General features: G+C 41.4%; 2 long non-coding RNA genes across 3 annotated transcripts in view; one reads left to right on the top strand and one right to left on the bottom strand.

Annotated features, from left to right (window-relative positions):
• Nucleotides 1-24369, top strand: part of LOC130540677 (uncharacterized) — a 192556-nt gene that overhangs the window by 79556 nt on the left and 88631 nt on the right. The window lies entirely within an intron of this gene.
• Nucleotides 4841-23639, bottom strand: LOC134728451 (uncharacterized). Of its 2 annotated transcripts, XR_010108863.1 has the most exons (6): nucleotides 23310-23639; nucleotides 22489-22593; nucleotides 17696-17817; nucleotides 14487-14557; nucleotides 7467-7559; nucleotides 4841-6574 (listed from the first exon to the last, which is right to left on the bottom strand). It is a non-coding gene; the product is annotated as an uncharacterized LOC134728451 (long non-coding RNA). The 2 variants fall into 2 exon arrangements; XR_010108862.1 differs by lacking the exon at nucleotides 7467-7559.

Raw genomic sequence — 24369 nt, 5'->3', positions numbered from 1 at the left:
GAGCTCAGGACATGCCACCCCAAAATAGGCCACTTTGGCAGATTGATGACTTTGAGCTGAAGGCACTTGAGAAACAGCAGATGCAGGAAGGGCTTTCTGACCACCCCTCCCCTCCACATTTTTTTTTAACCTAAACAGGCCATAAAATTTCCCATGAGAAAGGTGTCTACCCTGAACCAGCAAGAGAAGAACATTCCTTACAGAATCATGGTGTGGAGAAGAAAAGAGAGAAAGAGACAGAGAGAGAGAGGAACATTCTTATCACCAGGCACTGGGAATCAATGCTGAAATGGATCTGGACAAACAAAGTTACCAAAATAACCCTTATTTTCCTCTGGTTCTTTCTACTATGTATCTTAGTCACTTCCTCACAATTTGCTGTCCCTGGCCAACACCCTTTTGTCTTGTTATTTCTTCACAGATTAATAGTTTCTTTGTCTAAAAGGCACAAAAACACTAGGCACGGTGGCTCACAGCTGTTATCCCAGCACCTTGGGAAGCTGAGATGGGAGGTTTGCTTGAGACCATGAGACTGGGGCTGCAGTGAGCTGTGTTCACACCACTGCACTCCAGGCTGGGCAAACAGAGCAAGAATCTTTCTGTCTGGTCAATTTTTCAGACCTTCATTCTCTTGTGAAGGTCCCTGTTTATGTGTAAAAATTGTAATTAAACTTGTATGCTTTTCTCCTGTCAATCTGTCATATATCAGTTTAATTCTTAGGCCCAGTTGGAAGAGGGCCTAAATGGGAAGAGGAGACTTTTTCTTTCCTCCTCAACAGCTCCTTCAGTCCCCCAATTGTTTGTGCCACCTTTCTTTTCCTCATCCTCCTCATACTAAATCATGAAGCTCACTCAATTTCCTTCATGTCTGCATGATCCCGGAGCTGCATGTGGTTCTAAAGGTGGGTAGAAAACTGGACAGGGCATGACCCCTGACTTGAAGAGTTTGCATTCTAGTAGAGGAACTATGAAATCAGAATGTGCTTTGTGCTACAGCAGGGGCAGCAGCAGAAGGACTAAGGGGACTAACACAAGATAGGGGTCATGCCAGCTACGGGAGATCAGGGAAGAGTCATGGAAGAATTTCAACAGTCCGTGAAGGCAAAAGGACATTATGAAAATAAAAAAGGGAGCCAAGAGAACAATTGATTGAAGTGCACTTGGAATGAGGATGATATGGTTTGGCTGTGTCCCCACCCAAATCTTATTTTGAATTGTAGCTCCCATAATTCCACGTGTCACGGGAGGGACCCAATGGGAGGTAATTTAATCATAGGGGTGGGTCTTTCTCATGCTGTTCTCATGATAGTGAATAAGTCTTATGAGATCTGATGGTTTTATAAAGGGGAGTTCCCCTGCACGCGCTCTTTTGCCTGCCATCATGTAAGATGTGCCATTTGCCTTCCGCCGTGATTGTGAGGCCTCCCCAGCCACGTGGAACTGTGAGTCCATTAAACCTCTTTTTCTTTATAAATTAACCAGTTTCAGGTATGTTTTTATCAGCAGTGTGAAAATGGACTAATGCAGAGGACTTCTGTTTGCTGGTGCATAGGAGTGGCTGGGGAAAGTGCTGGGAGACGGTGCTGGGTGGGTTGGGATCGACACTGTGGATTGATTATGTAAAAGTCATTCACAGCCCTCTTTTTTTCTTGTTTGCCCATATTACAGAGTTTCAGAAAACTGAAACATTAGCTTCTCCAGCTTTCCCTGCAGCTACGCATGACTGAGTTCTAGCCAAAGAGAGTAAGGAGGGTACAATGGGTGGAAATCATGGGAAAGTAGTTCAGTGGACAGGATGTGCTAGCGTGCTCACCTCCTCCTTCTTCCTATTTGAGAATGCACAAGAATACTCATGAATACAGCTGCCATCCTGGCATTATGAAACCCCCAGGAATCGGGGTATGTTTGTAGAATGGCAGAGGAGAAAGACAGAAAGAACCTGGTTCCTTGATGACATCATCTGGCTATTGTGAAGTCCTGAAATTCTTTTTCCCACACTTGTTGTGCATGACAAACAAAAATCCCTATATGAGAAGTCACTGTTAATCAGGTTTTCTATTGCTTGCAGCACTGAATGCCATTCTAAAGAAAAGGAAGTTTATACTATAAGCCCTTACATGAAGGTGAGAGGATGCCATTATCAGAAAACTCTCCCCTTTTGCTATTCACTGCCTAGACCCTTCAAAGCCCAGTTCATTGGAGAATCTCTTTATGGAAGCTTCTGTCTCTTGTCCTGGCCCCCTTAATTCTTACTGCTTGTTGGGCAATTACCAAGTTTGGGTTAGAAACACGTATTTTTGCTGATTCCTCAGGGACTTATCTATCCCCAGTAGGACTATAAGTGCCTTACGGGCAGTGACCATGTCCTGTACTTTCTGTCTTGAAGTGCGCAGGCTGGAGAGAATCACATAGTGGGTCAGTGCTCAGACACTGGAATCTTGAGTTTGAACCCTGAGGCCATCACCAAATATTCATAGATCTTAGACAAGTTTTGTAACCTCCCTAGGCCTCAATTTCCTCATTTGGGGAGCAGAGATTGGTAATAGAATTTGCCTCCAGGGATTATTGTGAGACTCAAATGAAATATTTCCATGAATTCCTTAGTGTCATTTTAGTCATCATTATATATGTAGTAGATGGTCTGCATCAATGACCTCTCATACCCTGTGTTTTCAGTGTGACTTTGCAACTCTGTCCATTGTGAGGTCAACTCCATTTCCCCACCCTTGAACCTGGGCTAGTCTCATGACATTCTTTGGCTAACAGAGTGTGGCAGAAGTGATACTGTATGAGCTCCCAATCTAGGCCTCAAGAGGCTTTGTACATTTCCAGCCCCTCTGTTGGGACCCCTGCCTTTTCTATAAGAATAAGCTTAGGAGAGCCCCTGAAAGATGAGAGACCTTGTGGAGTAGAGATGAGTTTTCCTAGTAGAGACCCTCTTAGACCAGCTAATCTGCCAGGTGGCAACAGATACATGAGTGAGTCCCATCAAGATCAGAAAAACCGCTTGGAAAACCCATACACTTATGAACGATAATTAGTGTTAATTGTTTTGTGCCAGTAGGTTTTGGGGAGGTTTGTTAGGCAGCAATAGTTACCTGATATAATCTATCCAAGAGACAAGAGAAATTTTGCCTGTTCACTGCTGTATCTCCAATGCCTAGAACTGTCTATTGATAAGCAGGTGCTCAATATATATGTCGAATAAATTCCTGAATGTAATTATGATTACTGTCATCTCAAAGACTCATGGTGAGGAGTGAATGAGATAATGAAGGGAAAACATTTCACATTGTTCCTGTCACACAATGACTTCTCAATAAATATTAGTTATTAACCAGGTGATCGACAATGACTGGTTAATTGATTAACATATTTTTATTAATATAAAACTAGCTAATGAGTAACACTGTCCTAAGCCCAGTTAATCAAGCAATTCTCTGTCTTTCAGAAAACCTAATATTAACCACAGTTGGGTTCTTGGCTTGCAGAAAGTCAATCAATCAATCAATCATAGACAACTTCTCCAGAAATCCTAGGGGACAAAACTCTGCAAGAACCGTTCTGGGAAACGTGGAGCTTGGAGCTGAGGACATCATCTTCGTACAAACCACCATTTTTTTTTCTGGTTTTCTTTCTTCTACTACTTTCCCAGCATCAGGCTACTGTGTAATGAGTTCCCAAGTCCTCTTGGAATGCTTCTTCTTCTGCCCTAGATGAGCATTTCAGTACTCCATGCTTGGGAGCCCCCGCCTTTGAGGCATTGCCAGTAACCAAGGGGGAAGGGGGTGTGTGGGGGGGTGGCCGATGAGGCATGAAGCCTGGTGTCACTCCTTCATTACTCATATGGGGCTGATCTCACGTGCTAGCTCTGCTTTGCTACTGTGAAAAGAGGCCTTTTCATCCTCACCCAGCAGAAGTTCACACTTTGTAATTTCTCAGTGACCTCGTTAGTTCCCAAATTACTTTTGGCCAGCAAGAAAGATGAACACATTGTACCTTCTCTAAGGGACTCATTATTTCCATTCTGGAGACTGTCATTTATGAAATTCTGACTTTCTTTCATCATGTATTTACACTAGGCAAAGCTAGGAATATTGTAATTGTCTGTGATGTTTTGAAAACACTTGTCACAAACAGAAGCCAAATGCTGATTAATGTTAAGTGTTTTGAAGAACCAAGCTTTTGGCTCATTAACTGGACTAGAATGGCATTACCCATCAGCTTCAAGTTCTGATAATTGCTCATCACAGATTGGCACTAATTTAGTAATAATGGTACTGACAGATTTGTATGTTTTCCCTATATTGAACATTATGCACATATAAAGACTGGTGTGAATGCCAGACCTGGAATCAGGAGACCTGGTCCCAGATGTGCCACAGTGTGACCATGGGCAAACAATCTTATCTTTCTGTGTCTCTGTTTCCTTACCTATAAAATAAGGGGCTTATATAGGATGATCTTCAATATCCTTTTTTACTGAAATTCTATGGTGTCACCATTATGCAGTTTGGTCTTGAGTTGCATAATAAGCACAGATTCATTTTAGAAAAGGCATAAACGTTGGTATACATGGAACATGGGCAAGATCGTCAGTTTATTTCCCTTCTTCTCTACATTTTTTCTATATTAAGAGGGAAAGAAATGTTCCCTGTCGGGCTTGCAGGATAAGCCCTTAATCAAATGTTACATACCATCTGTTTGAGACAGTATTTGGTAAGTCAAACTTAAGTAGCTATAATCACTGTGGAATCCAAAACTGTTTCCTGTTATCCTGTCTGTTTTCTGCAGACAGGAGATAGTCTAGCTTCTTAAGCCGGTACAAAACAGTAATATTGCAAGGAAGAAAGACATTTATTTTGAGGCTCATGCTTTGAAACTGCTTATTGAATTTGTCTTTCCCTTTCTCCCTAGATATTCTCCCACTTATTTACGCTGCTTCTCTGCCTCACTCTTCTCTATCCAAGTCCTCTACCCCCTCAACATGTCTCACTGTCTTCCTCTCCGTTCCATTCCTTGGCATAATCCTTGGGGATTTCAACATATATGTTGATAATTCTTACCCTGGCATTAGAAGAGGACAGGCCCAAAGGTTAATGATTGGTTCAAGGTCACACAGCTATCTCATGCCAGAGCAGGATCGATTATCGGGAGGATTAATCAGACAATGTATGATGAAATTAGTCTGTGGACCCATGGATTCATAGAGTGTGGACCCATGAATTCCCCTGCCCCCAACAGATTAGAATAAAGTGAATACAGAGCTCCGTCAGGCTGCCTGTCCTGCTGTCTGCAGCCGTCGGCGCTGGTCATTTATTTCTCTTTGAAGACTATGAAAATAGCTTTAAAAGCTGCCTTATGTTTCCTTCCAACATTAACCACAGTTTCTTAAAGTCCAACTTTCTATACGACTGGCTGGATGACATCTAACACATTCCCTTTTCTATTTGAGAGGCTGGGGTCATCCTCTGGAACCATCGGCCATTTCTTGCACCTGTGGAAGTGGTGACAGCTGAGCAAATGATGAAGATTCTCTAGTGTTCAACACTGTCTGAGCCCATGGGGTTGGGTTACCAGGGTATGGGTATCCCCATACGTCCATGCTTCTCAGGATGGTAAGTATCATGTAAGCACAGCTCCTCAACTGCTGCCCCGTGAGTCTGTTGTCATTTGTCAGAGGCCAATGCCACGGACTGTTTACTTGATGTGGAGACAAGGCACCACATCTTTCTTGACCTTTTCAAGTTCTTAAGTTCTAATCTTGAACAGCAGTGATGTTGCAATATCTGGAACTAGCAAAGGATACTGATGAGAAAACGTGGAATCGTGTGGGGTGTGACCTCCTAGGACTCACCTTGCACAGCTGGGTGCAGCAGGGATAGGTAAGGATTTGGGGTTTAGAGGTACAATTGCCTTTTTATGGTTAGAGAAAGGTCCTGGGGCTGGAGGGAGCCTGACGATCTGCTCTGTGTGCAAGGGGAGAGTTAACTCTGCACGCGAGAGCCTGCTTAAAGGGCTGTGTCAGTTCTATTGTAAACACCAACTTAAAGTGGTGGATGCTGGGCAGACATTGTTATTGCCATTCCAAAAAGAAAACAAAAAAAAAAAAGATGAAATTGTGGGTCTGAGTCAAGGTCACCCTGCAAGGAGCTCTTGCCTGTTGAAAATGAGAGCTAAGTTTTGGGTCAGGTTACATCTTTCTATTCTTTAACTTAACCCTCCCACTGATGGCTCAGAGCAGCTCCTTACTCTGACCTACTGGGGTTTTTTTTTTTTTTTCTGGATTGGAGGGAGTTACCACACCTCCAGGTTCTGATCTTTGATGGGGTTGGGTAGGACCTAATGGCAACATTTGGATCATACTTGACTAAGGTGACTGCTCTATCCAGCAGAATAGGTCTTTCACAAGCATTTTCAGTAACGGAGGTGATTTAGACATGACCTCATAACACAGGGGAGGCAGCAAGAGACTAGCATCCAGACTCTGAGGTCAGAGTATTCCAGGCTCAAATCCCAACTCTTCACTGTGTGATCTCGGCTGTGTGACCTCACTGTAGCTCAATTTCTTGGTCTGTAAAATGGGTCAAAAAAAAAAAAAAGAAAAAAGAAAATCCTTAGGATGAGTGATATGGTTTGGCTTTGTCCCCACAAATCTCATCTTGAATTGTAGTTCCCATAATCCTCACCTATTGTGGGAGGGAACCGGTGGGAGGTAATTGAATCATGGGGGATTTACCCTCATGCTGTTCTCATGATAGTGAGTGAGCTCTCACAAGATCCTGTGGTTTTTTAAGGGGCTTTTCTCCCTTTCCTTTTGCTTGGCACTTTTCCTTGCTGCTGCCATGTGAAGAAGGATGTGCTTGCTTCCCCTTCCACTATCATTGTAACTGTCCTGAGGCCTCCCCAGCCACGTGGAACTCAGTCAAGTAACCCTCTTTCCTTTATAAATTACTCAGTCTCAGGTATGTCTTTATTAGCAGCATGAGAACAGACTAATACAATAAGATAATCTTTGGAAAGTCCTTGCCTCATAAAGGTATTCAGGAAATTCTTTTTTTTTTTTTTTGAGATGGAGCTTGCTCTGTTGCCTGGGCTGGAGTACAGTGATGTGATTTTGGCTTACCGCAGCCTCTTCCTCCCGGGTTCAAGTGATTCTCCTCCCTCAGCCTCCTGAGTAGCTAGGATTACAGGCATGGGCCACCATGCTCAGCTAATTTTTGTATTTTTAGTAGAGACGGGGTTTTGCCATGCTGGCCAGGCTAGTCTCGAACTCCTGACCTCAGGTGATCTGCCTGCCTCGGCCTCCCAAAGTGCTGGGATTACAGGCATGAGCCACTGTGCCGAGCTAGAAAATTATTTTTTCACTGTCCTTCACCCCATGCACATGCTGAATACAGCAGCAATATGCTAAATCACATTAAAAAATAATAATAATAAATGTGATTGGGCGTGGTGGCTCATACCTGTAATCTCAGCACTTTGGGAGGCCAAGGAGGGCAGACCGCTTGAGCCCAGAAGTTGGAGACCAGCTTGGGCAGCATGGTGAAACCTCATCTCTACAAAAAAACAAAACAAAACAAAACAAAAATAAGCTGGGTGTGGTGGCGCACACCTGTGGTCCTAGCTCCTCAGGGGCTGAGGTGGGAGGATAGCTCGAGCCTGGGAGGTCGAGGCTCTGGTGAGCCTAGATTGCGCCACTGCACTCCAGCCTGGGTGACAGAGCAAGACCCTGTATCAAAAAAGAAAAAAAAAGATAAAATAAAATAAATGTTATGCTTAGGTAAGCTAAGTGACTCAAGAGCTAGCAAAAATTAGGTTTTTAGGGTTAGCTATGTCACATGCCAAGTATGGATTTTCTGTTACTGGGCTTTAAATATGTTAATGAGAGAATGTTCATGCTCCTTGGGTGGAAGCACCATACAATATTTTATGCCACTGGTACCCATAAGGAAGTACTGAGACAAATGGAACCCCATAAGTTTTGCACTGTGAGTGAATTGGGCCCTCGTTCTTCTTGCGCTACCAGGGCGTGGGATCCACAAGGAGGGGAAGACTGTCTACGTGAAAACTGCAATTGTATGCCATACCTTGCAATTCTAATTATTGAAGATTTAGGTTGAAGCACAGCTTTTTATATAAGAGGCTTTTTGGTTTTATTTTTTGTTTTTGAGACAGGGTCTCACTCTGTTGCCCAGGCTGGAGTGCAGTGGCATGATCACAGCTTACTGCACCCTTGATCTCCCAGGCTCAAGAAATCCTCCAGCCTCAGCCTCCCAAGTAGCTAGGACTACAGGTGCATGCCACCGCTCCTGACTAATTTTTTTTTTCTTTTTTTAGTAAAGATAAGGTCTTGCTATGTTACCCAGGTTGGTCACAAACTCCTGGCCTAAAGCAATCCTTCTGCCTCAGCCTCCCAAAGTGCTGAGATTACAGGTTTGAGCCACTATGCCTGGACTATATGGGAGTTTTATGATCAAGAATTAAGAAATAAAAAAAATAGCTCACAGAATTGACTCTTACTTTTAGATATAATCAGTTTGAAACAATGACTTCAATTCTTAAAGTTTGAGATCATTATATTCTGCTATAATTCCCTTTTATTTTCCCCCACCACCCGACAAACCAAAAAGCAGGTCTTCTCTAACCACGTTATGGTCCGCGAGATAAGTTTAATTAAAATCTCTCTATCTGTAACACACTTAGATTGGCAGTGAGCAAGGGGGGCAGGTACAAAGCTATGTCACATAACCTTGCCTTCAAGTTATATAGTAGGAAGAAGTAGCTTACAGTTCAAAATAATCATTACACATACATTTCAGGTAGAAAACATAGTTGCTTTTCATTTCTATATCTACTAGGAAAGTAGAGCTGCTCTTCTAGGCTATGTCATTCCAAGTTCTCATTTGCATGTAACTGGTGGTACAATGGACTTCTAGCTCTGGATGTAGAAGGTGACAGTGTGCCCATCAATTATGTTGATGGATATATTAAACATCATCTGGGTAAAGGCATTCCTTCCTGACATACTACTCAGCTTACATTAATACAGTATTTCATAAGAAGAAGAGGATGCTCCCAATGTGCTGAGTAGGACATAAACTTCAAGTTGTATTTATTTCATTCATCTACTTATTCATTCATTCATTCATTCATTCACTCAATCATTCTACAAAGATGTATGCAATGCCCGCTACGTTTCAGGCCCCAGACTAAATGCTGAGCTTCAGAGATGGCTATGATACCATAGCTATCTGAGATGAACTAATAGTTTAAACGAGATTTCTTGCCCTGTGGCCCATGGGTCCCTAGTGAATCTGAAGTCAGGTTTAGGGGATCTAGAAGTCTCTTGAAACTAAATGCAATCATTGGTCTGAATGTGCATATACACATTTTTCTGAGACAAGGACCCATATCTTTCATCAGATGATGAAAGTGATTGGGATCCAAAAAGATTAAAGAGCAACTGGTCTTGAAGGGAAGAAAACCCAACCTCGGTTCCAGCAGACAGCTGTCAGCTCTGTAACCCTGGCTGGAACCCAGGGGGGAAGCTTCCCTGAGTTTCCTCCCCTGGGGGTCTACCGTCAATGTGTCTTCATCTCTGATTCTCTCTCTTCTCACTCCTAAGTTACTCTTTTCTATTATATTCACTTGGTTTTTTTAAAGTTTTTTAATTTTTAAATTTCTTTCTCTATTACTTCTCCTCAAATTCCTTTTTTTTTTTTTTTTTGTCTATATTCTTTTTTATTTCCTTAACTTTTTTTTAACTTTTAAGTTCAGGGGTATAAGTGCAGGTTTGTTACACAGGTAAACTTGTGTCATGGGGGTTTGTTGTACATCATTTCATCACCCTTGTGAATTCCTTTCTACCATACACCTTCACTTTGAATTTATGATAAGGAACATTTCATGGGCCCAGTAAATCACTGTTTCCATTGGGATGTATCATTCTGCCAGGACATCTCAAAGATTTTTGGATGCTCATCGATAGCCTTTGAACCAAGCACCAGCTCTGCTCTAATTAGCTATACCAGGCTGGGGGTACAGGGAGAATCACTGGGAATAGAGTGTGGCTACCACTCTACAAGGCCCTGCCTCAGAATCCTCCTGGGAGAGACTACAGGCAAGGACGTTTCCTGAGAAGTTAGTTGTGAGAGTGACAGTCCCTGATTTCAAGCATGGACGATGGATTAGGGGAGTACATTGGACCAATCTATCCATTAACCTGCCAGGTCCCTTTTGGGATAGGTTAGCAAGATTGTGTGGCCATGGAATACCAGAAAACTCACTGTCCCCTGCATATTTAAAACCTGAAACTTTGGCCTTCTTAGTGTTAGCCTAACCCTGGTAACTGGTAACAGTGACTGTGAAAAGCATAGACACTAGAACAAAGTGTTTTTATTTCTGGTCCACCATAAACTCTGACTTGTCCCAAGTCAGGTGCCAGGGATCCAAAGACAAATAGGACTTGCAACCTTTCCTTGCAGAGATCACATAAGAATAGAAGTTATATTGTTTGATATAAATAGCTGACTTGAAATGGCAATGGGCTGGAAACCAGAGAGCTGGAATTCTGGCGCTGACTCTGTTGCTTACTGCATGTGTAAGCCTGGCTCTGTTATTTAAATGCTCTGAACCATAGTTTCCTTATTTTAAAATGGGGATAATAAAACCAACTCTGCTTGGCGCTATGGTTGACAGAAGGATGAAATAAGATAATATATGGGAAAGTATATTACTGTAAATTTCTAAAGCAAAACAAGGCTTACAAAAAAATCATTGCCTTAGTTTTGGGTATTATTGGCAGAACAGAACCATTCATTACTGGCGCCATGCTAGTTGGTATCATTAAATACATTCTTTGTCCTCTCAAGGTCTTTGTGAATAGGTCTTTTTTAAAAAATCTGGTCACGTTGGAAATGTGTGTGTTTTAATGGTATGCTTTGGTTTCAAAGGACATCTGATAAAAGCTTTAAAAGTTTAAAAGTACAAACTGAATAGTAAAAGCACCAGTTAAAAGTTAATGAAGCAGGACCCATGAGGAAGGAGGCTGTTGGCTGAGGGTGAGACAGTGCCTCTGTCTTTTGTAAGAAGGAAGTTTCTAACTCCTGAGTTATGCTAAAAATTTCCAAAGGAATTGATTGATACAAAGCCTACAGTTTTATTAAATTCTCTATAGGACTTTTTGCCCATAGCCACCCAAAGTTCCAGAGCAATTATGATTTTAAGTGATTTATTCATGCTGAGTTGAATAGATGAACAAGAGTTTCTTTTCTGATTTTACTCTGGTAGTTGCTCTTGCACATAGCAAAGTAGCCAAGGCTTTCTTTTGAACTCTTTTGATTCTCTCCATGTCTATGGTACTTTAATTCCACTGAGGAATTAAATTGCTTATACTTTGAAGTATAACTGACCTCTTTGTTTCCAGTCTCTCCAGTAGAAAGGCAACATTCTTGGGGACAGGAACTGGGTTATATTCCTAGTAACACTTACAATACTATAATGGATAGCACATAAAATGGCATGAGCCATATCGAGGCAGAATTCTGAACAGGAAATAACTATCTATTTTTGCCCTTTCTAAGTTCTGGGATCATTTAAATACTAGGCATGGTTTGCTGGATCAGGTGCCTGTATGTAACAGCACTTGAAATGGTTTCTTAACTTTGGAGTTTATGAAGCCAACAGAAGGATTTGTTGAAAACGACTAAGTCAGCCGGGCATGGTGGCTCATGCCTGTAATCTCAGCACTTTGGGAGGCCAAGGTGGGCGGCTCACAGGGTCAGGAGATCAAGACCATCCTGGCCAACATGGTGAAACCCTGTCTCTACTAAAATACAAAAAAAAAAAAATTAGCCAGGCATGGTGGCATGCCGCCTGTAGTTCCAGCTACTTGGGAGGCTGAGGCAGGGGAATTGCTTGAACCTGGGAGGCAGAGGTTGCAGTGACCCAAGATCGCACTACTGCACTCCAGCCTGGCGACAGAGCGAGACTCTGTCTCAAAAAAAAAAAAAAAAAGACTAAGTCTACCCATTGCAATGAGGATCATACATAGTTTACTGATCATATTTAGAAGCAAGAAACTAAAAATCCCCTGATGGTGGTATTCACCATCAGTGTTTCTTACCTAAGGAACTAGTGGTGATGCTCAACTAGGACTGTAGTTAGAGAATTTTGGCCCTGCAGTCTAGCTGACTTGAACTTGAACTTCAGCTCCACCACTAACCAGCTGTGACCTCGGTCAACTTGCTTAAGTCCTCTGAGCCTCTGTTTTGTCATCAGTAAAATGGGAACAATAGTAGTACCTACTAGATAGAGGATGTTGTGAATATTAAGAGAGGTGAGATATGTTTTTGTTTCGTATTGTTTTGTTTTTGAGATAAGGTCTTGCTCTGTCATCCAGGCCAGAGTGCAGTGGGCGATCTCAGCTTACTGCAGCCTCAACCTCCTAGGCTCAAGCAATCCTCCCACTTCAGCCTCTTAAGTAGCTGGGACTACAGGTAGGCACCATGATGCCCTGCTAATTTTTCTTTTTTATTTTTTGTGGAGATGGGTTCTCACTATGTTACCCAGGCTTGTCTCAAATTCCTGGGCTCAAGTGATCCTCCTGCCTCAGCCTCCCAAAGTGCAGGGATTACAGGCATGAGCCACCACACCCACCCTAGGTAGCATGTGTTAAAGTGCTTAGCAGAGTGCCTGGCAGAGAAGATGCTATCAATGCCGGGTAGCGATTATGATCAGCCAATGGACTAGTGTTTGAGAAGGTCCAGGTTGCAGCCTTTTTACTGTGCCCCAAATTGTCCTCATCTCAAGGGCTCTGTGCTGGGCCTTCCTTCCCTTCTTCTTGCTTTCTTAGCCATTACAGATTATCATTTTCTTTGTTTTTAAACCCCGGGAATGGCTGCCTAATGAAGGTCCCTGTCTCTTTCCTGAGTTAGGATTGGGTTGTCTGTAGCTACTAACTATATGCAGGATCAGTGTGATTCTGTATGCCCTAGTGATTAGTGGAGGAGGATTTAAATCCCTCTGGGCCAGGAGTCCTTTTTTGCTGGGAATGCAAACTGAAAACAGATTTGCAGCCATCTCGGAGCTCATGATGCATAACACCATTAAATAGCCAGCAACAGAGGCTCCAGATATTATAGTTTAATCACTTCATACCCAAAGCCATATGGCAGAAGGCAATTTACCGCAGCATACTGAAGCAGCTCCATTAAATAAATGCCTTTTGATTTACTAATCATTAGCATTACACAGATGCTGACTTTAAGCATGGGCTTGAGGGAGAGGTAAAATCCAGAATGCATTTTTGGGAATGCTTTATTCTGCTCTGTACTTTGGAGGTAGGCTTCTGTCTGAATTTACACCTCTTGAGCTACCCAAAGCGAGTGTGCTTTTTGGCATTAAACATCATTTACTTCATAAAAACAAAACAAAACAAAACAAAACATTGGTTTCTTATTGCAGTAGGTCAGAGCAACTAGGTGACTATGATTCTCACTGTGGGCTCTGAGGTTTATGCTAGGCTTGGATAGTTTGGCCAGGTAGAACGTTAAGGAAGGGAGTGTGAATTATTCCAGGTAAACCTGTAAAGGGCTGATACAGCTTTGCTGCCAGAAAATTCTAATTCCCAGTTGCACAAAGTCTTACCCTAGAACCGCTGAACTAGAGGAAAACAGATCTGTCTTTCTATGAATTTATCTGTTCTTTGCTGAAGTTCCAGACTTCTACCAGTCTTCCCTCAGCTTTCTCTCCCAGCACTGTTTTTGTACTAAAGGCCTCTAAATTCAGGTCAAGGAATCATAGCTACATCTTGTCCACTAGATCAGTGTTGCAAATGTGTCAGCTAATCAGAATCTCTAGCTTGGAGGAGTGATGACAGTCTCTGATAACTTGAATATAGCTTGAAAATGTAATATAGTTTGTAACATTGCCAGGTGGTTTCTAACCAGTCAAGTTCTCACTGAATTGCAAGTTCCTTGAGAGTGTGGACTGCTTTCTCTGTTCGTATTCATAACATCTGGCCAATGGTAGACCCACAAGACATGTTTGTTGAATGAATGAATAAACATAGCATCTGTAATGGGCTAATGAAGGTACTGTAGTATACATTTGATGGAAGAGGCAGTGTGGAAGAGACTGACATGGCTTGTCAGAAGGACAATGAGTACCAACAAAGTAACATGGAAATGTTACGGGAAGGCAACGAGAACACAGAGAAGCCACAATTAAAATAATAGTTCGGTAAAACAGAAAGTCACAACTAAAGACTGAGAGGCCGAGTTTCTTTGTGAACAAAAAGTGAAGCCTCTTCTTTTTGTTAAGGAAATCCTCCATCATCACTGACGTTTCTTTCTTGAGTTAAAATGTTTTCGTCTCTGTTTCAAAATAGTCCCTTTATTTCTATGCTATATTTTGAGCATATTTTTATCTTTCCAGGAAGACAGTGGGTGAGAAAAATGTTCTTTCTAGAGAAAACTACTCACCTTTTCTCATTTGTTCATTAAAAGCAGGATTTTTAAAGTGATATATCCAGACCATCCCATAATAGATTTCCCTGGAAGCAAGTATGCAAATGAAAGTTTGAGGTGAAGTCAGTTCTTGAGTCCCACAAGCTCTAATGTTCTTATAAATATTTCACTACACTCTAATAAAATCTCTCTGTTTTCCTAGGATGGATGATAACATAAGTTCCTCACCACTTGCAGCAACTTCTCTGAGATCATGAAAGAAATTAAGCCTTGATACATTGACGGCTGCTATTAAAGAGCTAGCTTCAAAACCATCAATTACCCTCAGCCCCACCTTAGAAGTATTAAGTGAAAGCCATCAGGCAGATTTATAATTAGAGATTGAAAATGCTGACCAGGGAGCTCACAGGGCCTTTCAAAATGCTGTCGGGAACTTGCTCAATTTTACAAGGCTATTGGAAGAACATAATTAAAGTCAACAAGGGGGGAAAAACTTTAAGAATTTCAAGGTGGGAGAAGGGTAGCAGCTAGAAATCATTTTGATGAGAGGATGGTCCCCAAAGTTCTCCTGTGAGACCTTCAAGGAAAACCGCTAGAACGTCAGGTTAAATGACAATAGAGTTTCCTTTTGTATCAAACCTTATAGATGCGGAGTTAAGAAGCTTAATTCCACTGTGTAGAAGAGCAGAACACTAGTGCCCATGTGGGAGTTATTTCCTGGTTTGAAGAATTAGAAAGCAGGGTCCAAGCACATGCTTATGAAGTTGTGGAAAATTTGCTACGACTCAATAAGGTGGTGTGGTTTCCATTTCTGTCACCCCGAATAAGAGGCTTGTGATTTTTCAGCACATGAGGTTTGTAACACACAACTGTGTATGGAAGACCCACTCTGTGCCAGGCACCATAATGGTATGGGAAGACAAAGACCAGCTTTGCCCTCATGGAGCTCTGGGTCTAGTGAAAGAAGGAAAACAAGTCCATAGGAAAGTGATTGAGATGAATGAAGGGTGTTTGGGATCAGAGGAGAAGGGCAAGTATAGCAAGAGATGTTTCTGTTTGTGTGGAGAGTGCTACATCCGTGGTACACCAGAGGTTGTGCAGACTGGTTGAGGACTTCCTCTTCTGGATGGTAAGGCTGAGCAGAGGCAACAGAAAGGCACTAAGGAGAAAAATGGCTTCCCTTTAGTTTTACCTCCTTTCCTTTTCAGTGGCGCCCTCTAGTGGAAGTGGCAAAGAGCCAAGGGAAGCTTAAATATGTAACTGACTTCTTTTTATTGTATTGTATTGTATTGTATTGTATTGTATTGTATTGTATTGTATTGTATTGTATTGTATTGTATTATTACTATTATACTTTAAGTTTTAGGGTACATGTGCACAATGTGCAGGTTAGTTACATATGTATACATGTGCCATGCTGGTGTGCTGCGCCCATAGTAACTGACTTCTAAAACATACATTCACTGACAAAATGATGGTGAACAATTCGTTCTGTGTAAGTAAGACGTAGGCATCTCCATATTGTAACACTGGAGAGGAGAAAAACCAAAGCCAACATACAGCCCTTGATATCCCCTCGGTAGTCAGGACCTAGGGGTTTACAGTAAGGAGCAGCAGGCAACAACATTAACCTTCTAACAGCAAGCTATCAAAATGAACTTGAAATAATGCACTTAGTTCCATGTAGTCCTTAACCTCCCTGTGAGAAACCTGCACATGCCTTGCTTCCTAATTCTTCTTCTGGAGCTCAGGGCCAGGATTGGTAGTGCTGCATATAGAGCTGTGTTGGGAAGAACTGTAAGACTCAATGAAGGAAGAGTGTAGTGATCAATTAGTGATGTCTGCCAAGAGTATGGGAAGGGATGGGGACAGCACATGTGCTATGTATTTGCCAACCCTGAACTGGGGCATATTTTCAGTAAGCTGTCTCTGCCATGGAACTGTAGTGTACAAAGCTAACTAGTATTAATGAATACTAGTTACTAGTACTAGTATTCACTTGTAACTTCTCCGGCATGAGATAATAGTGCCTTTGCTGACCTTCAGTGAAAATTTTCACAGACTTTACCAGTAATTTTCATAGATGACAGACACACTTTGGTAGATATTAATAGTCTGGGGATTAGATACTAGGCTGGTGCAAAAGTAATTGCTGTTTTTGCCATCGCTTTTAATGGCAAAAACTGCAATTACTTTTGCACCAAATAGATACACTCCACTGTGGAAGAGAGATAGTTCGTTTGGATTTTTCATATCTAGAGGATATATGTTTCAAGACCTTTAAATTCTCCATGTTGATACACAACAAATATCCTTCTCATTGCTAATCTGATTCTTTGTTTCTGGGAAGGAAGAATCCTGGTTAATGAATACCAATATCATTGTTACTGGGAAGATATTCCATCAGTAGGATAATGATAGTATCTCCTTGATAATAAGTTGACATTTTGGGTTACATGCCAATTCTTGGTAACTGTAAATTGTAAAGAGACTGATCATTCTTGCAAGTTTGGTTAGCTAAGTTTCTCAGTTTGTTTACCCACCACGGGGCTCCCTCCTCTAAGAATACGCTCTCTTTTAGAGCTCTCACTTCAGCAGTCATAGGAGTTGGCTTGCTTGCTTGTTGGGGTTGAAAGTTAATCAGTGTTCCTAACAGCATTGATAACAAAGCTGGTCACTGCTGCTCTTAATGGTAGGCAATCTTATAGCTGGTAGCAGAAATGATTCAATTACACTGTCAGTAATATATCTTTTTTTTTTTTTTCCATTTATTTTTAGTAGAGACAGGGTTTTGCCATGTTGCCTAGGCTGGTCACAAACTCCTAGGCTCAAGCAATCCACCAGCCTCGGCCTCCCAAAGTGCTGGGATTAGAGGGGTGAGCCACCTCACTCAGCCAATATATCTTTTTTGATAAATTTTTTTAGGCGTAAACTTTCTAAGTTAAAGATATGATTCAGGAAGGGTCAGATTTGGGGCCCAGTCTAAATTTTGTTATTGGTGAATTTTAGCGGCCTCTCAAAAACATTTACAATGAGTAAACGTTATTAATGTTAGAAGTTAATTACCAGCTGGGCTCAGTGGCTCACGCCTGTAATCCCAACACTTTGGGAGGCCGAGGCAGGTGGATCACCTGAGGTCAGGAGTTTGAGACCAGCTTGGCCAACATGGTGAAACCCCATCTCTATTAAAAATACAAAAATTAGCCGGGCATGGTGGCACGTACCTGTAATCCCAGCTACTAGTGGGGCTGAGGCAGGATGATCTCTTGAACCTGGGAGGCGGAAGTTGCAGTGAGCCGAGATGGTGCCACTGCACTCCAGCCTGGGCGACAGAGTGAGACTCCATCTCAAAAAAAAAAAAAAAGAAGTTAATTACCTATTTGTGTTTAGCAGCATGGTAAATAAAAAGAAGTATTTAAGACAAATAACTTCATAATCTGAAGTATATAATTTAGTTGGGGACATAAAAGATTTAAAATAATAATACAAGATAGCATATACTTTATTACTTTTGTGGGCTGGAGCTGCTCCTACTGGCTTGCAAAAGCCAATTGCTAAGTTTTCCAGTTTTGTGAGCTGGTTATTAAACACAGCCATTATTAGAAATTAAATTATATAAAGTTATAATTAAATAAAGTATACTAATAAAGATAATAAATAGTCAAAACTCATTACTTTCTAATTGTTTTATTACCTTTCAGTATTATCTCTGATCTTGAAGTTATTTATGTGTATTATATCTGTGTGGTAGAAATACTACATAACAATATGCCACTCTGCGTCTCTTCCTGACTGTGGTCAGTGACATCATACTGGTGGCTTGAAATAGCCATGGTGGGAGTGTTTACACCACAGAAATTGAATCTATAAACCCGCCGAACCCAGACTCCTACCTCTCCACCCCCAGAGCCAGGTGCTAAACATTTACCAGCACACCATTGCGTATAAATATCAAATAGGAAGTACAGACTCTAAGAACCATCACTGGCCAGAGGACAGTGCGATCACCTGAGGTTTGGGGATCAGAGAGGTAGGCTTTGAAGCTGGCTCTGAAGCAGACTTGTTTTTATGTGGGTCAGGACCACCCTCAGGGATATTTAGAACCAGGACAAATCACAGAATGCCCACATGTCCCTGGACATTTTTATACAGGTGAAATCAGGTTAGCATGAGCATTAACAGTCTCTTCCAAGGTGAAACAAAGTAAATAAAAAGGTAACAGTAAGCCTGAAAGGTGTGTGTGTGTTTGTGTGTGTGTGTGTTTGTGTGTGTGTGTGTGTGCATGTAAAGGATGTGGTGGGGTGATCTCACCCCCTCTGGCCGAGTGGTCATGGGATGATTGGATAACCTTAGTGATATCGACTGGAAAGAGTTAAAGACATTTCTATGCTTCTCTTCCAGCCAGTAGCTAAAGCCCCAGGGACAAGGTGTTCCCTTTGATCTTGCTGTACATCTGTAATAGAATTTTAAAAGATTGGAAAGAAAAAAAAAAGGTAGGCTAATAGAAAAGGTAGGTTTAGAAGGCTTCCTGGAAGCCAAGGAGAGGCAGTCTTTGAACTAGCATACTGGATCACTGTTTTTTCGACCCTAACTCATTGCAGACCTCTGAAAGCCTCTTGGGGAAAAATTATAGCAATGTATCATGGTGTTTATAACATGCACGGAAGTAAAGTATATGACAACAATAGCAGAAAAATTAAAAAATATTTTGTTGTAATAAAAATGATTAAATGGTAAACTTCATGTTATGTACATGGTACTAAAATTATAAAGATATTAAAATAATAACATTTTTTCATTCTCTCCTCCTGGGTGAGAATAAGGGCAGTTACTGTTTTTCAATTGATGATGGAAGAGTCTCTTGGTTTTTTTTTTTTTTTTTTTTTTTCAGATGGAGTCTCACTTTGTTGCTCAGGCTGGAGTGCAGTGGCGTAATCTCGGCTCACTGCAACTTCCGTCTCCCAGGTTGAAGCAATTCTCCTGTGTCAGCCTCCCAAGTAGCTGGGATTACAGGCATATGCCACCATGCACGGCTGATTTTTGTATTTTTAGTAGAGACGAGGTTTCATCACGTTGGCCAGGCTGGTATTCAACTCCTGACCTCAGATGATCCTGAGTACTGTGACTCCCAAAGTACTGGGATTATAGGCGTGAGCCACCATGCCCAGCCTTGAGATTTTTTTTTTTTTTGGACAGGGTCTCGCTCTGTTGCCCAGGCTGGAGTACAGTGGCACGATCTTGGTTCACTGCAACCTCTGCTGCCCAGGTTCAAGCAATTCTCCTGCCTCAGCCACGTGAGTAGCTGGGATTACAGGCGTGTGCCACCACCTCTAGGTAATTTTTGTATTTTTAGTAGAGACAGGGTTTTGCCATGTTGGCCAGGCTGGTCTTGAACTCAGGACCTCCAGTGAGCCACCTGCCTCGACCTCCCAAATTGCTGGGATTATCTGCACGAGCCACTGTACCCAGCCTTCTTGTTTAAAAACAAAAGAAACTTAAATAAATAAATAAATAAATAAGTCAAGGGCAATAATAGTAGAAACAAAGTGGCAATTGCAATTGTTGAGGAGTTTTGGAAAAAATAAAAATTAAAATAAAAAAAGGCTTGCGCCTTAACAGCTAACTGGTTACTGAGTAGCCCAGTGAGGGAAGTGGGAAACAAAGGAAGAGAAGAATCCTAGGACAAACAGGATCAGAGTCATTACTGGGGACTAGAGCCAGTGTCAGGTGAGGAGAGGCTGCTGGATCATGAGAAGCTCATGTGACGCAGGCGGGTACCATATTTCATCAGTGCTAAGGTGCCCGTTGTGTCACAGTTGAACAACTTGAATCAGGATGCATGTTACACTTGATGATATCAGTCACCATTGTCAGGGTGGCAGTCATTGCTGGGCATGCAGAAACTTGGGCATAGATGTTCATATTGTGGCCCCGTGTTGTTTAAATAAATATGTATTCATGTAAATTTAGCATAACAAAAAAATGAACATTTCTAATAAGGAAGCATGATGTCACCGTTTAATTGAGTTTTTTCACTTCTTCATGACAGATTAAATGATGGCATGTCTTATGATTGGTGGCACATTAGTGACATACAGGTTAATTTGCCATATATGATTATAAATTAACTGTTTATAAATCTGTGTCCCATTTACACACCGTTTTGGGTCTTCTCATCTAATAACTTTGTTGAACCAGAAATGTGTGAGTTAGATTGATCAAAATGCTCACTCAGAGGTGGCTATTCTGCGTTCAGAACTGGCCAACCATTTACTAAATTTTGTTGTTAATTTCTAATAATGTATGTCCAAACAGGAACTATTTTGGCTTGGTACTGATGGATACTAAAGTTTGTAATTACATATGGATAAGTGAGGTTCTGTGTTTTTTCCTTAGCATCAAAGAGCTGAGCTGCTTTCTCATCTGTCCTCTTTGCAGTAGTGAACTGTCAATCAGAGCATCAGACCAGTGCCCTCCTATGTGCATGCTTGGGAGAAATCTCCTTCTTTAGATATCCACTCTAAAATGCCTCTGCAAGCAGAGTGAATGCCACGTGTAAAGGAGCAGTGACCAGACAGTGAAGACTGTGTTTGGGAGATTGTGGGTAGATCATTTGCCTGCGGTGGATTGGGTGTGTATGGGAGAGAGCCATAGGTAAGGTGGTACGTTAGACTGGTACTGTGTTCATTTGGGGACAGGTCACAGTCAGTGCATACTGTGCACACTGTGAGCCACATACAAGTCAGTGCATGGCGAATCTTTCATTAAGTGGGATATGCAGGCTAATGAGGGAATAGGAAGCTGCCAGGCTGCGATACAAAATTCTCAGCAACCTTCATGAGGAATGATGGCTTCTATTCCAGGTACATAGTTGTAGAGCATAATCCATTTCACAGCTGGAGGCCTGTTTTATTTTTCAAGTGAAATTGGAGAGAGTGGGGTGGGAAACGTCCTCTGATGGCTTAGTGGAGGCAAGGGTGGAAGATGGGGATCCACTTCATTTGTTTTCCTTTCATTAGGCCCCTGAAAAAATATTGACTAAGGATATAATTGCATGGTTTGCTTCTACCTCTGAAAAAGCTGGATTAGTAATTGCATTAACTTGTTACTATGCTTTGCTCTTAGGGATAATATAATTTTAGCTATTGCTTCCTAATTATAGGATTCTTATTGTTCTAAAAATCCCATTCAGCATGTGTTTCATTTTCACTTTTATGAAGGGCATTGTGAATAAGAGCCCACATCTTGGAAACAGCTAAGCTGAGCTGAAGCTGTGACTTGCCCAAAGCCATTCCCCACTGTGACAAGCTGGGTGCTACTGTGAATTTTATCCTCCATTGAGGAATAATGCTATTGGCAAAGACCATATGCTCTGTTGCTTGCTGGAGTCCAGAGGCACTGCACAACCGAGGGATAATCACATCAAGCTGATGATGGTTTTTATTGGGTGGTAGTAATGGCAGAAGTAATGACAGTCATTAAAATCATGCTTCGAATCGCTTTGGGCCTTCAGAGCACAGCTAACTCAATGTGTCAAGGACGGGTCACTCCCAGAAGCTGTCTGGAAGGATTGCCCAACGACCCTTGTTCTTTGAGAACTGCAGGGCTGGCAGAAGGCAGCAGTGAAGGCCTCAGGTCTTCACCATCTCTTGCATCTACACTGGTGCTTTTGGTGTTTCTACATGATCTTATTTAGATGAGAATCAAAGTGGACTCATGCAAAACTGAGCTCATTCATAGAAAGGCAATAGAAAACTATCCTTGAGATGTTCCACTTCAATTCAACAAATACAAAATTTGTGATACCTGGGTACGTACTCAGTGCTAAAAGCTCTAAAGGATTTGGAGAATAAGATAGTTACTCTTCTGTGGGACCTACTCTCTGGGAAGGCAGGTATCTATTCACAAGCAACTATAGTGCAAGGCAACATGTGGTATTATATATGTGTTACAGGAGAACCTGATGGGTAAGGGGGGTATAAATTGGTTCAGATGAGGATGATTTGAAAAGATATACCTGGGGTACTACAGGGGAAAAATATACATAAGTTAAACTTCCTGCAAATTCCTCAAAGGTGACCTTGAACAAGTCATTTAATTCTTCCTCTGTCAGATTCACCATCTGCAAAAAAAGGAATATTGGCCTTAAAGATTTTTCACTGGGCAAAGAACCACTCAATCCATCTCACTGAAAGTTTGAGATTATAACAAAACCCTGAATTCTAGGTATAATTGAACAGTTAGAAATCAGAGGAACAGGAATTCCAGGTGGAGGGACCAGCACTAATAGGGGCCTAGTGGCAAGAAGGTGTTTTTCTGGCTGGAGCATAGGGTTTTGTTGATTTTGTGTGTGTGTGTGTGAGTGTGTGTGTGTGTGTGTGTGTGTGTACAGGTTATATGCACAGGCTCTTTCTTGATGAAGATAATCTCCCATTACCCTATTCCTCTACAACAGTCTCTTTAAAATATTAAGAAACCCAAGATAGAGGCAAGTTATTTATTGGTTATATCTAAAGAGATATTTATACAAAGAAAAGAAAGGGGATAAATAGATAATTTCTATATTTCTTAGATTTCTTGACTCATACAGAATCATGACTCAGATAATGACTCAGAGGCAAACTGAACATTTACAGCTGTTACCTTAACTAAGGGAAAACATTCTTCATAGCAGATAGTCTGAGTGACAAAAAAAAAAAAAAAACACAGATTTTTATAGTCTGGTTTCAACCCACAGAATTCTACCTGCAGAAGAACAAATACTTGGAAAAGATTATAGGAAAATAAAAAGATTTAGCAGAAATATTAAACTAAATGAGATTTTATTAATAGTTTTACCTTATATTTATTTAGTGCTTTATAGTTGACTTTTTCATTATTTAATTTTATGCTCACCACATTCCTGGGAGTGAAGCATTTTTGATACTATTCTGCCCCTTCTTCCAGATGTGGAAACTGGGGTTCCAAGAGGTTCTATGACTTGCTGTGAATTTTACACTCAACGAGTTCTAGAATTAGAATTTGAACTTTGAACTCTTGCTGTAAGACTCATTCCAGCACAGTGTGTTGTCTTGAGATCACGCAGGCAGCCTACTCTGCTTATTTTTCTTGAGGAAACAGGTTCAGAGAGGTGAAGTGACTCACCCAAGATCATATAGTTGATGGCTCTTCTAGACCTCAAAGCAAGATGTCCTAACTTCCTGTTCTGTGCTCTTTTCATAATGCAAGGCTATACAGGATATAAATTTGAAATAAAATGTGTTAATCCATTCATTGCTATAAAAATAATACCTAAGACTGGGTAATTTATAAAGATAAGAGGTTTAATTGGCTCATGGCTCTGCAGGTTGTACATGAAGCATAGCAGCTTTTGCTTCTGGGGAGGCCTCAGGAATCTTCCAATCATGGTGGAAGGCAAAGGGGGAGTGAGGCAATTCACATGGCGGAAGCAGGAGCAGGAGTTGGGGGAGTGCCACACACTTTTAAACAATGAGATCTCACAGGACCTCACTCACTGTGGTGAGGACAGTACCAAGGGGGAAAGACTCCCCATGATCCAATCATCTCCCACCAGGCCCCACCTTCAACACTGGAGATTACATTTCCACATGAGATTTGGAGGGGGACAGCATCCAAACTATATCAAAAACCACGGTAGAATCCTCCCACGTAGTATTATTCCCATAGAGCAATGCCACTGTAAATTGTAAGTGGTAAAATTCCTACAGTTAACTTCAAGAAAAATAAACAAGAACTAACATACTATGCATTTGGTTCTTTAATCACTTTATAAGAACTAACACATTCAATCCTCCTAACTACCCTATGAGGTGACCATGATTATTATTTTTATTTTATCATTGAGGAAACTAAGTTATGGAGAGGTGAAGTAATCTAA

Source organism: Pan paniscus, chromosome 10 (genome assembly GCF_029289425.2).
Source record: "Pan paniscus chromosome 10, NHGRI_mPanPan1-v2.0_pri, whole genome shotgun sequence".
NCBI lineage: Eukaryota > Metazoa > Chordata > Mammalia > Primates > Hominidae > Pan > Pan paniscus.
Note: the sequence above shows the minus strand (reverse complement) of the source record. Positions and strands in the feature narration are given on the sequence as shown.